Source organism: Ischnura elegans, chromosome 4 (assembly GCF_921293095.1).
Source record: "Ischnura elegans chromosome 4, ioIscEleg1.1, whole genome shotgun sequence".
Classification (NCBI taxonomy): domain Eukaryota; kingdom Metazoa; phylum Arthropoda; class Insecta; order Odonata; family Coenagrionidae; genus Ischnura; species Ischnura elegans.
The window spans coordinates 107840777-107856511 of NC_060249.1; the positions used below are offsets into that span (position 1 = coordinate 107840777).

At 42.7% G+C, this 15735-nt stretch overlaps 1 protein-coding gene across 1 annotated transcript in view; it reads right to left on the reverse strand.

The window, feature by feature from the left end:
* LOC124157874 (cadherin-related tumor suppressor) overlaps nt 1-15735 on the reverse strand; it is a 571438-nt gene that overhangs the window by 104107 nt on the left and 451596 nt on the right. The window lies entirely within an intron of this gene.

Consider the following 15735-nt stretch of genomic DNA (forward strand, 5'->3'; position numbering starts at 1 on the left):
TAATAATTTCAATTAATATAATTCAATCTGGTAAGATTCAATTCAATTGCAAGAGCGTAAGAATTAAAATTTCAAAATTTAGTTATTATATTCCACGCCCCCAGAATCTCTGGTGGTCTTCCCCCTGCATAGTGCTGGCGCCCTCTGGCGATGGCCTCAGGACCGCCCTAAGGAGGGGTCCAGCACGGGCATGCAATATCTTAAACTCGACTTCTGACTGCCCTGAAATCCTCTTCCTCCCTTGAAATTTAGAATACCGACTCGTTCCACCCGCTCGCTCTCCCTCCTCCATTTGCCTATTCCCAGAATCTCCCTGACCAAGCGCTCACCTTTATATCGCCTCTCCTCCCTTCTAAATTCTCTCCCTCCTTCCATCGATTCTTTTTACCTGTCATGCAAAAAATTCACCGCACAATCTATGTCCCATCTGTCTGCCAATTGAATGTTTTACTTTCCCTTCTGGTTAAATCTTTGTTAGTTTTTATATTGTTATTGTATTGTGTCTAATTCATGCTATTGTTTAAAAAATTCACCGTAAATTGACTTCACGGCTATATGTGGAAAATTACTTAAATAAATAAATCGCTAAAATTCAAATGGAGCTTGGTTAATAAAAAAAAGCCGATCTTGGTGACGGCGGGGTGAAGTTCAAGCCTGTCAAACCTCCATCCAGGGGCAGCCAGGGATAACCTAACACGTCTTAAAAGCAAGATTTCTCCCTTTCTCCGCGATATTGGCATTGATGCAGTCTTCCCGGGCTCTATAGCTACTTAAGTTGCCACTCATCTGGTAAAGAGTTCATTACGGGTCTTAAATGTGTTCTATTGCACTGTTTTTGTAAGAAACTTTGAAATATGCTGCAAAAGCTACACTTTTAAAATCACCTGTACTATAAAATTTATTGCTATAAAATAGTGCAATATCTGAAATTTTCACCCCCTTTAATTAAGGACCCATTTTGCAGGGAATAAATCTATTCCAATGCTCCCCTGGATGAAATACTGGTCGACGCTACGCTCATCTTACGCTGATTATTTCAAATCCCCGTTAGATCAGTGAAGCAGCATATTGATTGGGATTCTGCCTCCCGATGAAAGTGCAAATACGTATACCATACATCCTTTATATCCAAAATAGATTATTATCAATTATGCTAATTAACGAAATTAACATATTTATTTTCACGTATTGCAGAAAGAAAAACAAACTAACTCCTGCCACTGTTAAGGCTATTCTCTCTTCAGAGTATGTAAATACGCTCATTCAGTTCAGCTACACCAGGTTGGGTCTAACGACAAAGTGAGTCAACCTTTTGGCACCAGCACAGAACACAAAGACTCATCGCAGCGACATATGAGAGGTGGGGACGATTAAAGAGGGAATATCCGATGAGGAAATTACGGTAGGGTTATTCTCATTCAATCCCCATGTGACCCAAAGGATGAGGTGGGTACGTAGCTACGCCTTTGCCTCAAGATGCCACAACGATCACGCGAATATGATGCATATTAGTCCTTCAAGAAAGTGACAAATGAAAGGGAAAACAGATTGGGAATAAATCAGCTTGGGAAATGAATCGTCAGCGGCTATTATCGCCGCAAATTACCTACGCTACGCCGCACTGAGCCTTAATCCAGAGAAACGCAATTGGAAAATGTAATTCCATGATGGAAATTCATCAGATTCTTAAAGAATTAACAACTCCAAAGCAATTGGAAGCTTATTTGAGATATTTGATGGTTAAAAAAGGAATCATAACCAAGCATAGCTACCCTTTTTGTATCATTACTCTTCGTAAGGCGGGAAAGGCAAAAGGAAATCCTCAGAACTTACAAAACCTAATCGCATAAGTAAAACTGAAGTTAAATAAAAATTGTGTAAGTAGGTGATTATCGTCAAGTAAGCAATCTCATCAAATTAATATACGTTTATTAGAAACATTCTCTTGCGCATGCGCCTTGTTATCAGTGAAATGTAATCTATGGGAGAAAAATACAGAATTATTATGGGGCAAGTTACATATGTACAAACTTTTAGGAGAATGTAGAACAAGAAGTTGTGTCCCTTCCAGTATTTACCTATCGATTGCAAATGGATATATGGCTTTAAAAAAATAACGTTCAACGACACCCACCACTATGCTTCCTAAGAGAGACTACAAGTAACGCACGCTTTACAAGCTCGACCATTATTGATTTCCTTTCACTCTCATGCAACTAGACGCCTCGGGGTGGGTACGCAAATCATCCAACCGCGAACGCACGGGGAAAAGCAACCATGAGCTCGTGATGCAATCCCAACGGAGAAAATGCCCATTAATACGCAAGGACGTATATGTTTACGATAGAACGTTCTATTAGGCAGTAGCACCGTAGAAACAACCGGAAAATTGCTCGCGTTACCAATCTAGTTTTATTCGCAAATACTGTTGAGCTCGATGACTTGAGATGTGGCCTTTTAAAACCTTTCGCGAACCACGCGACATAATAAGAGCATTCAGAAGTGGCAACGCGAGGAAAATGCAAATGGAATCCACGGTGCATGAGGAGGAGTCAACAATAGTTTTTCAAGGGCGCCCTCCTACTAGCGCGACGGCGTGATATATGCCAGGACGACATTGAGGCTAGGAGCGCCCTCTTCGCTCGCTTGTGATTAGTCGCGGCAGTGCAACGTTGTTAACCATCCCACGCACCCCTTCAACACCACCTTCACTCTCTCCTTCTCTCTCTCATATCCATCCTTCTCCCCCTTCCACGCTCCTCCTCCTCAACGCCCCTTTTCTCCCATTTCGCCCTCATTCAAGCCACACCATTCCTGTTGTCCCGCAAGTCGCAACACTTGCACACACTCATGTTCCACCACTGGAGAAATATTGCCGATCATTACTTAATCAGAGTTCTTATTTCTTTTGCCATTGGCGTAGTTTATTTAGCTTCAAATCGATCGGCTCATTTGATGGGAAGAGAGAAATCATGTCCTTCATATGTGTGAGGGGGAAATGTAGGTACCTGGCGCCATACGGGAGGAAGATAATATGCATGGAATTATCATTTACTCTGTCATAAGCATCGATAATACCCGCTCATTATCGGGCGCTATTATCATAGATGCTGATCATATTGGCCCAATCAATCATAAAAGGAGACACTGAGGCGAATATTATGTCAGCCGTGAAATACCAAAACCCCATTACTCATACTATCCATCAAAATTATCTTTATAAAAATATAGCAAATTAACTATGTATTATAGACAATCAAGCTTTTATGCAATATAAATTTGTCTTCATAATAGCTCGTAAAGGAAAAATTGCCTTGATAATAGGAACTTTTTAAATGCCCAGGGATTTTAAAAATTTTTTCCGATCATGTCGGCAATTTTCAGGCTTAAGACGAAAGGATAACAACGCCTTAATCGTAGAGGATCTCTGTTGTAGACCAAAGGAATTACAAAAATCAGTTTATTTGAAGGATAAAATGAAAACTGCTAACATCATTCGTTGTACAATGAGGGAGATACAATACATATTTGGATATTATGGACCTGGAATTTTATAGATTTTACTATAAATAACAATTAGCATCCATCTTTCCAGAACGACGAATAGAGGAGAAAAAGAGACGATGGGATGAATACAACGAATCTCTGTAACATGGCAGGAATAAAATGAAGATATTGCTCACAGTCGTGGATACATTGCAACGAGAAAAGGTCTACTTTGGTGTCAGTGGAACATAAAATGTTCTCAAACATCCTCCGGCCCACGCCGCGCCGCAGGAAGAAGGCCACGACGACTGTTTCGCGACTGCAACGCGCACGAATTTCGACTGCATCACAAAGGAAAACATCCCTCTCCCCAGCAGACGGATAAATAAGGCGAGAGGACCATTCTGTGCGACACTCGAGACCTCAGCACAGAGAGAGAGAGAGTAGGTGCGGCAATAAGGCCCTCCACCCTGACAGTCTGTCCCCTTGTTCTTGCTGCCCACTCCCGAGACACAATACCCACCCATCATCCCTCTTTTGAATCTCTTTCTTCTTCTCCTCCAACTCTGCTCACCCACCCGCCGCTATACCTACCTACCTACCTTCCCAACCCCCATGGGCTCGCCACGTCGGCCCCCCCAACCCCTTGAATTAACCTCTACCTCGCGACATAATCTCTGCGGAATGGAGCGAAGGATCCCAGTGCGCCGAACGCTTCCAGCCACCGGACATATAAATATATCAATCCACCCCGCGACCCATTATCCTCTAGGGGGGGTTCGGAATGCTCGCGTCTCGTTGGTGGGGAGAGGGGATGCGAATCTATCTCCGACGGCTCCGTCTCGCTGTGTGTGCCGATGGGCGCGGTAATGCGCAGACGCACACACAGGCCACTTTCGCTCTCGACAAGACGCGGACGCGGCCTTGGCGATGGAAGGCCGGGGCAAAAGATTCCCGCACCCACCCGCCCCGCGGCCGGGACACGTACGAGAAGAGTCCGGCGACTTCGTTAAAAGCTCTGATATACGAGCTCGGATCGGGCGAATTTGTAGCCGCGTTACAACGACTCCGTAGTTCTCTTACACCCTTCGGCTTGTCCAAAAAGACAGCGGGATTAACGCAGTGCGAAAAAATTGAGATGCATTTCCCCGAGAATTGGGACGTATTGAAACATCTATTCATGAAAACAGCTTAATCTCCATTGATATTTATTAAAACTTCCCTTTGTTTTCCAATCAGACAAGGTCATATTAAATCATTCACTCCAAGACAGGCGGGAGAGAGCTGTGCTTTACATTATATTTCATAGTGTTCCTCATAACTGTGTCGTTGTGTCATGTCTTACTACCCATTTACTCTGTATTGGGACTTGGTTAGAAGCTAAGACGCACGAGCTCGGATGTAGTGAATTGGTAGCTACGATAAGACCACATATATCTGTAACATCATTTGTTTTGTCAAAAAAGCGGTATTTAAATGAAGTGATAAAATTCGCAGGCATACAATCACCTGGAAAACTAAAATAGCATAATCTCTAGTGGGCACACTGCTGTTTATGTCTCCCCGTTTACCTAACTGAAACAGCCATCAGCGATCATCACTATAAAGAACAAATATTAATATAATTCATTAAAGTTTCAATGTGAGTTTTGCCCTTTAAGTAAAACTTTTGCATGTTTTCTTTTTAAATTTATGTACCGCATCATGTACCTTACTTACAATTAGAAGAGAAGACATACCAACGCTTGATGATCTCGTTAGAAGTTCTGTTATAGGGCAAAAAAGCTAAGTAAACAGAAGAATAAAAGTAAGGAAAGCAGTGAGCGAGATCATAAAGATAAGATGCAGATTGAGAGGCCATAGAAATGGATTTATAAAGGTCTTAGAGGAAAGGAAAATTAATAATAAAATAAATTAACACACTTTGTACTATTTCACAGATTTTTTCATTTTAGAAAACCAGTTTCAGCAGGTAAATTTGCAAGTGACCCTGGTAAAGAAACACATATTGAAACTGAAAACGCAAAAAATGCAAACTGAAACCGGAGAGGAAAAATAAAACAAAACATCGCCGGAAAGTAGAAAGCGTATGATCGAATTTATCATTAAATTCCTCATGATGAAGGCCGACGTTACCGAACAATTTAATTGAAAGGAAAACCTTGGAAAAATCATACCAAGGAGTACAAATATACGTTAGGTAATGGGGAACGTGAAAAAATGGCAATCGAGGCATGAAGACATTAGCTGGGGAGAGGGTAGATCGCCGCGCTGCAGTCGACCAATTGGATAGAGTGATTTACATATAAAATCCAATAATATTTTCCGAGGCAATCGACGCCATGGGGAGCGGAGGGAATAGGCGCGGGGGCGGAGAATGCCACTCAACTCTCTCTCCCGACACCAGACTCGCTCCCACTCATTTCTCTACGATTCCAAAACGGAATTTCATAACGCTTCTTCTCAGCTTTTCGTTACATGATTTTTCAATTTAGCTCCAAGTGGCGAAAGGGCAGTTGCTATCCATCCATAAAGAAGCTTCACTTTTAAGGTCAGCGAGTGCGCTTCGCTCTAGCGATAGGGAAGATTGAGTGGCCTCAATTCCTGCGATCACTCAGCAAATAATCAATCATTAAAACGTGTGAGGGAGTTTTTAAATGCTTCGCCAGGTTACACTCACGGGAATAAATCGTATAAAACAAAATGCGCATCGGACATGCTCTTGTGCACAAAGTTTACGAAACGATTTAAGTAATAGTCCTCTTCGCGGCACCTAGATAAAGACGCATGTTTCCCTCGAAGGAGACAACAATTTTTGCACCTGGTCGCACAAAATTACCATCCATTCGCTGGGGCGAGTAAAATATCGACGAGATCACTAGTAAATTTGATTTTCCACCGAGATAGTCACAGGTAGTGCTTAAAGGTCAAACTTTCTCTTTTCTGTCATACTCTTCCAGATTCATTCAGGGGTTTCATCGTTCGTAAGTGAACAAAATGCGTAAGAACATTTTATCGAGCAGAAGTGTATTTTTCACTAGTTTTGATATTCTTATACATTAATATTGCACAGACTTGAATCGAGTACGTGCTCAAAAGTGATAGGTTGAGCGTAGGAAAGACAAAGGTTGAGGGTTGGAGAAACACAATGACTTATGTCAAGGCGGAAAAAAATGACTTCCCGGAGGAGAAATGGCGAGACAGGTACACACACACCCCCTTGTCCGTGGGGAAGCGCGAGTGGGAGTATTGAGAAAGGAAACAAAAATAACGCCGCCTTCTCCACGTCTGTCCGTCCCTGTCTACCCCCTCCTTCAACATCCACATCGCAGTTACACCTCGCGCGCTCACGATAGCTCTTATAATAGTGTCCGGGCGTCTTCTTCTGGGAGGTCCACCGAATGGATGGGTTGGAATGATGGCGTGAGTTCACCCGTCCCCACCGGAGGTCGCCCACCTCACCCACAACGACCAAATCCCTTAAATGAACCCCCTTGTGACAACAACCATCTTCACGATTACTTAAAGGGTATTTTTGGACCACGACTCAATGAGTGAATGATTCAAACACACAGGACTTAAATCGCACATTATGAAGTCGAGTTTTTAGGACTTTTGATAGTTTTAAGTCTACCATCGACATCTGCATAATTAGCCGAGAGCCACCTCTAGGGTGTTAAATTCTTGGTTATGTCTTATTATATGAGAGAGAATAAATATGATATTAAGTGCCTTGCGTACTATAATCATAATTAAATACGTAATATAATCAGCGTCTCTTTCATATAATAAGACCAGTAGTAACAAGATATAACCAAGAATTTAACACCCTTGGGGTGGCTCTTTGCTTATGCATTGAACGGAATAATAAACATTTTACATATATTTATACCACAAAAATAATACATGTACACAAAAAATGTTTGCATGCCAACCTCACAATTATATAAGTAAAACTGACTGAGTTTAACAACTTCTCCCAACATAGGGTGCTTGGCAGGGGTGAGCAGTTTTAACCATCAATTCACCTAGATGCTACATACGTTACTAAAATTAAACTACCACAAAGATACGTGCATAAAGATTACACAACAACAGTTATATACTATGTAAACGCCTTTCACTATGCCACGAAAGTAGTTATGGCCCTCAGAAACATAGTTCGAAAAATAAGGACCTGCAAACATTTATCGACCTGTTATTACTACTTTGCATACCATTCGGTATTGAACGTATGGAGTCAATAAAGTAGGTAAATGCAAGAAAGACCAGTTTTAAATTGTGATGAATTATGTCGCGGTCTTTTATGGCTCGATATTAAATAATTGATTGAACCCTTCTGTTCCTATTTCCCTGATTTTGACATCATCGTAGTATCCGTCAATATGGTCTACTTGGTAATACTCATTACTTCTGGCTATAATTAATTGAACATTTAGCTTTAATCAAAAAATACAAAATCGAGTAAACTTGACTGACATATCTCCTGATGGCATTATTATTCATAATGCATATGATTTACCCTCACTAAAATAAGTGATAGACGACAATGAGCAAAGTTTCATAGAAGATTTTAATTTATACTATACAATTAAAGGAAGAGAAGAGACATGAAGAAAAAATTTAAAGATTGAAACACATTCCGCACTGCAAAACTATGAGCAGAGAACACACATGAGGGATAGAGTACCTAGCAGGTCATGCTATTTAAGTGCCAGTTTGCCTACGCTCTCATACAAAGATTTATGTAGGATATTAAAGGAGAGAGTGAATTTCGATTCTCTAACTTAGACCAGGAAGAGAATAAAGGGGGTTCTAGCACTTTCACCGGTGGGAATTATGGCGTTGTCAACGAGAGAAGGGGAAATCGCTATTTTGAAAACATAATCCACCGCATCGCGCAAACGGGCCCCAATTCATCTCACGCCATGCACTCACTCGGTCATCCATTCGCCGGACGTGACACAGTGAAAAAATCAACCCTCCTGCTCCCACGACCCACGCCACGCACATAATTTCGTGATTTTCCACGCGGCATTAGCGGGGCCCGTCGATCCCTTACTCCCCAGCCCCATCCCCTCCTCTCCGCACTTATGATAATAGGAGGGAGAGATAAGCGGCGCGCCGAAAAATGGCGTCAACCACGGTGTCAGCCGCCATTAGTCTCCAGCAATGGCGTCCGCGCTTGTTATGGAAATACATAGACGCGGGCGAAAAGGGATAATCAGTTCGCCAGGCCGAGAAGAGGTTCTATAATCGTGTGCTCATTGGCTGCATAAAATACGAGGGCGACTACATGACCATCGCATATGAAAGCCTAAGACGAAATACATCCGAAAACGAGGACTGCATTCCATTCATTCCAAAAATCTATATTTATGCTGACGTGAGGACTAATTTCTTTCCATGTTCAACAATTTTTATGATAAGGAAAACTAATGCATTGTTCCTAAGACATTCAAATTCCGTAAGTGAACCTAAAAATCCGAATTCTTGTCAGCCGCCATTTAGACTTGTAGGCGCCCATAAAACGTAAAAGCGATAAATCCAATAGAGTGCTTTCGCCTTATAAGGAGTGAAAAATTATCTGTCGTCATAGACACGTCAAAGGGTAGATGAAGCCCTGAGAAAGATGACATATTTGTAGGAGAAGCCATTAGCACTATCTTCGTAGAAAATCAGCAAACATACTCAAAAAAAGCAAGGTATATTCAGTGAACGACCGCGAGACCTTATGTCGTTTTAAATTTGTTTTGTAGATATATAAAATAAAGATTGTAACAAATAAAGCCGAGTTAGAAACTTTAAGTCGACATTAACATAGGTTGGCTAATATTAATAATATTAAATATTATTAATGTAAAATAAATAAAAAAATTAAATTAATAATATTAAATATTATGATTGGCTAAATAATATTAATGTCTAGATTACAAGTGAAATGAGAGTTCTAAGACGGCACTGTACGACTATGCAGATTGAAGTATGACTAAATCAAAGAATACATATAACCTACTTTAAGGTGCAATTTTACACAAAATATTTCACTGTCTCATTGATGACGTAATTTAAACAAAAATTCTTTCACAGAAAGCAAATACCAAAAACGTGAGTCAGGGATAATAATATCGCCAGCTATCATGACGCATCTCACCCAGAGAATTGAGTGAGATATTGCCCCTAAGTGCTCCTAACCAATTTCCTTTCTTATTTAACTCATTCATAGTGAATATATAAAAACATATTTTTAAAGCCTGGTTATGGGGATTAGAAAAGCTTCTGATGACGACGATAATAAGATGCGGAAAGCCCAACTACTACAGTTAGCCCTAGGCTATTGCTCACCTCACATCTGCGCTAAGCTCCTTGAAACTCTTCCATCAACTCAGCAGCATATGAAATTGATTAATTTCGCCTGCAATCCTTTAAAAAGTCCCTCCCCGCCTGATAACTTATTCTTTTTAGGCGGAGCGCACACTAGCCGACGGACATACCGCTGCACATGAGCGACAAAAACCACACTCTCAAAAACTCAACACACGCGCGCAAAGTAATGGGCTGAAGGCGCGCATCATTTCCCAACAGAATTGCAAACGTTGGGTGTGGCTTATTTGCGAATGCGGTCGGTGGAGAGAGGAAGATGGCAGAAGAAAGGGAGGCTGGTGGTGGAGATGATGGCGGTGGTGGGTAGGGTGCGGAGGAGGAGGAGGGGGGATGGAGGAAGGCAGGCGGGAGGTGGAAGGGGAGGGGGGACGGGAGAACGAGGTGCCCTAAACATATACAGACGTGAATGCATACGCTTTTTTTCCATTAAGGATTCCCGCGGGATGAGATGAGTAGGGAAAGCGAAGACGAATTAGTCCCCCTGATAAATCCTCGAGAGTTGGCCAGCTGTTTCCTCGCAAGACCTGATAAATTATTCGTTCGTGAATCGGGCTTCATGCTTCGTAGTTTATCAACTTCCTCTTTCTCTCCTCCTTTGATCTCTCCAACCAACCTTTTACTACTTTCAAAACCTTGGGGGCCGCCGCCTCCTCCCGTCTTTTTTCTTCCCTCCCCTTTTATTCCTTTCTTTCTCATCCTACCTACTCACCCACTACCCAACAGCACCCCCCACCCTCTTTTGCCTATCTTCCCAATGGAGGAAAAGGTCACGGTCATTCCAGGATCGCCCCGAGGGAGGAATAACTCGCTCCCCTTCATCTATCTCTCCAGTCCTTTTCTTCCTTTCGTCTCTCTCCTCGCCATCCACTCTCTTCGTACTCCCTTAAAGACCGCCTCCTCCTTAACCGACTCCCACTACCCTCCTCTGCCTTCTTATGGCATTGACGTTGATAGAGTAGTACTTTTTAGGGCTGGAAGGGGGACATATTTTGGGATCGCTGACGGATGGGGGGGAATATATCACGCGAGTTACCACGGCGGCGAGGCGATTCGCCCGTTTGCTTCCCTCCTTTGGCATTCTCCTCTGAGCCTCCCTCCCCACTCTACGCCATCCCCCCCTGCTTTCGCCCGTTGAAGTCTCCGGGGCAATTTTAGATAATATATACATTGTGCACCAAATAGAAAATGTATACAAGAGCTCGCAACGGTTTCTGAGCATGGGGCCAAGATTAAAATGCCGAAATAATGATTCGCGATTTTAATCTTGGCCCCATGGAACTGATTGGTCTGATAGGCCGGCAACGACGACAGACTTTTATTCCATTTCGTTTGCTTCGATTAAACATTTCATTGCCAGTAAATTTAACGCCTAAGAAGAAGGCGAATTATCAGGACTATAAAATAATCTATTTACAGGAATTTAATAAGCTTACTTTCTATTTATCATAGTAATACAAAAGTCGGGGTTTCACTGTTGACCTCAGCTACTGGTTACTGCACGGCGAGAATGCGCGTTCTCGTTTGGATTTCCTTTGAGTTGTGCGTTGTCAGCGCCAAACCTCTTTAAGGTGAAGATTAGCGAAATCGGACCTATAGTTGGATGAAAATATGCTCGGGAGGGTGTGGATAATACGGTATAAGATTCTACGGTTGATCACTGAATGTGCTATCTCTCACCACGCATTTAAATGGATTTAAAGAAGCCACCACGTGCGTCACTGACGGTAGAGCGATCCGAATTGATCCCCTTGGGCCTTAACGAACGAAAATAAAATATATCGCGTAAGTCTTCACAGAAGTGGAAGAAAGCAAGATCCATAGATAGTCCTTATACTACCATAATTTCAGTAAGAACGACTTATTGATTGGTATGTAGTCTAAATTTTTGTGATCGATTGAATGTTCTACTTGTAGTTTGGGTCACAATAAGGCAAGACAAGTTAAGTTTTTAAAATTAAGGACCTTCACGAAAGAGTTGTCAACTCTATTTCATTTGTGAGACGCATTATCAAGACTTTTTCCACAAAAGAAAATGTAACTGTAGATAAATTTAGACGAGGGCAGTACTAAACATTACCAATAAAAACGAATGGTAGGTGAAAAGCATTGAGAAAAGGATGACGTGAATCAGGGTCTATCTCAATGATTATGAGCATTGCTAACACTGCTTACAGCCCACAAGCACGCTAACGTATTGTTACACAACCCGGTGGAGAAGATAGAACGGAGAAGGTAGTACACAATGGAAACTAACTCAGTGAGATCAAGATTCTAAATAAGGTAATCACTTTTATGATGGAGGACTGGTGATTTCAACGCTCGACGGACACTTGTCTTGCAAGATCCCAGCAGATGACTTCACGACTTCCCTGATTTTAAACAACCCTAATCTTCCAATGGCATTCCCAATCCCTCACAAAATTTTTCTCGAATAACAAGTCGAATTACGTCATAGCCCATCGACTACTCCTCGCTATGGCGACTTGAAGGTTGAAGAGTGAGAGGCAGTTGGATATTTTCGGTGAGTGTGGAGGGGGGTACCCGAAATCGGAAGGGTGGGTGGCAGCGGGTATTAAGCTAAGGGCCTGAGATAAGAAGATGGATGTCCCAACTTTAAGGTCATCACTTGGGGAAGTCGAGATGACGGACCTTCTTACATTTATTTTTTATTTCTTCGGCTCCTTCTCCCCCCCCCCCCTCCCGTCTGCTTTTTAGCATACCTTTATTTAGGGCGGGGAGCTGGGAGAATGGAATGAGGAGGTTTTACGTCTGAGAAGTTTAACGAGGAAGGGACAGCGGTCGGACCCATCTTGCCGATGGCTCGCCGAGGACCAGGGGGAGACGGCTGGCGTATGGCGGGCAGAAGAGATACTGGACCAAATGGGCATATCTTTGGTGGTGGGCGCGTGGGGGAGTTGACTAACTCCGCGTTCCCGAGTCAAATAAAAGGGGGAGGGAATGGCATGGGGGACTGAGTTAACGACCTTCAAGCGGGAATTTCTTTGCAACGCATGATTGTGTTGGCTTTACAGTGGTGCTTGAGTAGAGGGAGGCACATGACGTTTGCTCGTGCTTTCGATTCCATTCGGGGCGACGACGGAGAAGAGTAGTTATATGACTATAGGACGGGTGGCAATAAAATAGCGTCAATCGCCCATAAAATGTTTCAAGTTTCACGAGGGAAAGTTTTTCATCACTTTCAGGCATACAAAAAGTATTTTCGTCAGAGCAAACACCTGAGTTGTTAAGTTTATTTTGGGAGATATCCTCCAGGATACGTGAAGAGCACATCTGCGGGTTTGGAATTGCGATGCGTAATCGATGATTTAATTTTGGTTTTTCTTCATGTAACTTGAAACAAGTTAGAAGAGAAGAGTTTGGCGGAGTAATAATGTGAGGGTATAAAAAAATTCGGATTTCACTCCAAAATAAAAGTAAGCACACAAGAGTCGAAGATAACTTTTTCTCGAAGTACAGAAGCGGAATTTAATATTTTTCTCGTATCTTTTTAGGTGTGCGTCAAGAATCCTTCGTTCCATTTTTGTCATGATATATGTGATGTGACGCTTTTGCCGAACCGACATTTAAATTTTACCTGTGATGCCACTTTTTATTGGCATAGACGATCATTGCTTTAAGAGCCTAGCGAAAATCACCATTTACGAAATGCCATTTCCAACAAATATAACATAGCCCAATTTTTGTTAATGATAGTCTATCAATAGTAAGAAAATATATCAGGAAGCTTTCATGAAAATGAGATTCACTTTGTTTTCAAAATCACTAAGCCTGTGAGGAGAGCTGCTTTGGACCATCGCAATTTTCTTTTCTAAGCTTAACATTAGCGCTGGGACTCTATTAGTTTTTGTGTATTCATCGACCCTTGCTGTCCTATAGGATACGATTCCTTTTATTTTTGACTTCGATCAAAAACAGATAACCAAACAAGGATATTTCACGCTTCAACACACTTCCACGCAGTGAAGAAACATAACGCTTTACAACTGCTAGGATTGTACTTTTATCTTCCTATGAAAATAGTCTCGTTACAGAATTAATGGACGTAAAGCTCCAGTTTGGAATGTACGAATGCTAGTTTCGAGTTTTTCATCAACGTTTCCACGGCGTTGGAGTCGTCGCGGCGTTCTGTCTGCGGACATCTCCAGACCTCTGGGCATCGACACCCGCGGTTTCCGGCGTCCGGCGCGACCCGTTTGGGCGGGGAGAGCTTGGAGGGAGGGTATGGCGGGGAGGGAAAGGCAAGATCGAGTAATTAATTACAGGTCGAGGGAAGCGGGAGAGAGGGAGGCTGGGCTGTGTCACCCGTCGGCTGAATTCAAGACTCCCTCGTGGACGGGGTGTGCCCCGCCCTCTCTCCCCCTCGAACCTTCCCCACACCCTTCGCGACTCCCGCCCTACACTCCCCTCGCCGACGAACCAAACCATTCACAAGTTTTTGATTCATGATTAAGGGATCGTGATAGGGAGCAGGGATGAGATATCGTGCGACACCCACATGCACGTCTGGAAGGAATACTGATGGAGGGACGCTCATATTTCGGGGGTTCGCAGACGGTCAAGGGTTGCTTCCCCTAACACGATTAATCCTCATTATAAAAGAGGGTGTTTTTTTCTAAACAATGTATAAAATGAATTCGAGTAAGAGGGCCGGATTTAGGATGTGGGTGGCCCAGGGTCCATTTTGGTGGGAGGCCCACTGTATCAAGGTGTTGACATTTTTAACGTAATAACAGGAAAGGCTTGCCACTGGTTGCGTTCACAGCTACATTAACAACGACAACGGATTAAGTGTTTTTTTATCAGCAGCGTAAACCATTTATTAACGTCAATGTTGAGGACTACATGCTAAAAAAATAACCCAGATTCACTTCGAATCCCCTCGTACGCAATTGTTTTTTTCTGTTTTCCGATTTTGTGAGATTTACCTCTATACTGGTGGAAAGAGGCTCATGCTTGGTGGGTGACCCAAGTCCCGGGCCCATTGCCCCCCCCCCCCCCTTCGATCCGGCCCTACGAGTAAGACACCAACACTTTAATCGACCAATGAAGGGACGCTCATATTCGGGAGTTCACAGACGGTCAAGGGTATTTTCCTCTAACACGATTAAACCTCATTATAAAACGAGTGGGTTTTATTTAAAAAAAATATACAAAAGAAAACTCGAGTAAGACGCTATCACTTAAATCGATCGGGGTATTCATTACCCTTTTGCCCACCACGTTGAGCCCACCAGTCTTGAGGATCTCGGTGAGATCCCGTCGAAGATATGTTATACCATTCCCCTCTTTAACCATTGTCACATTTGATTAATCGAGCGTGCGAGATTCTGGCGGGGAAGAAAATGAGTGAAGTACCACCGCATCGGGATTTGATGCGAGGCACGCTCAGATTGAAGGGTGCGGTTGGCATCGAATCGGCGTGGGATGGAGCGGCACATTGTCTCGCGCTGCGCCGCGCCGCCGTTCTTTGAATGGCTGCGTATTTGCACTGAATGGGGCTGGCCGCGAGAATATATTACGCCAGAGTGGGGCGTATCACAAAGCAAACGAGGATTGCGAGAAAACTACTGCAACTCAGGCATTCCTGTTAACCACTTGAATAGAAAGGGGTGAAGTGAGTGAGAAAGCTGAACACTTGCTATTTCTTTATTTATTAAAATAAAAAGGGACTTAATCCGAAAACCAAATGAAACGTGTCAGTCTAGAAGATCATGCACAGCCAAGTTTAAAAACGAGAGTTAACGAAATATTAGAGATGCAATTGCAAAAATATCCCATTTAAAGTGGAAAAAATCGAAGACAGAGAACAATGTCTATTCAAAGACGCTTCCATTTTTTTATTCG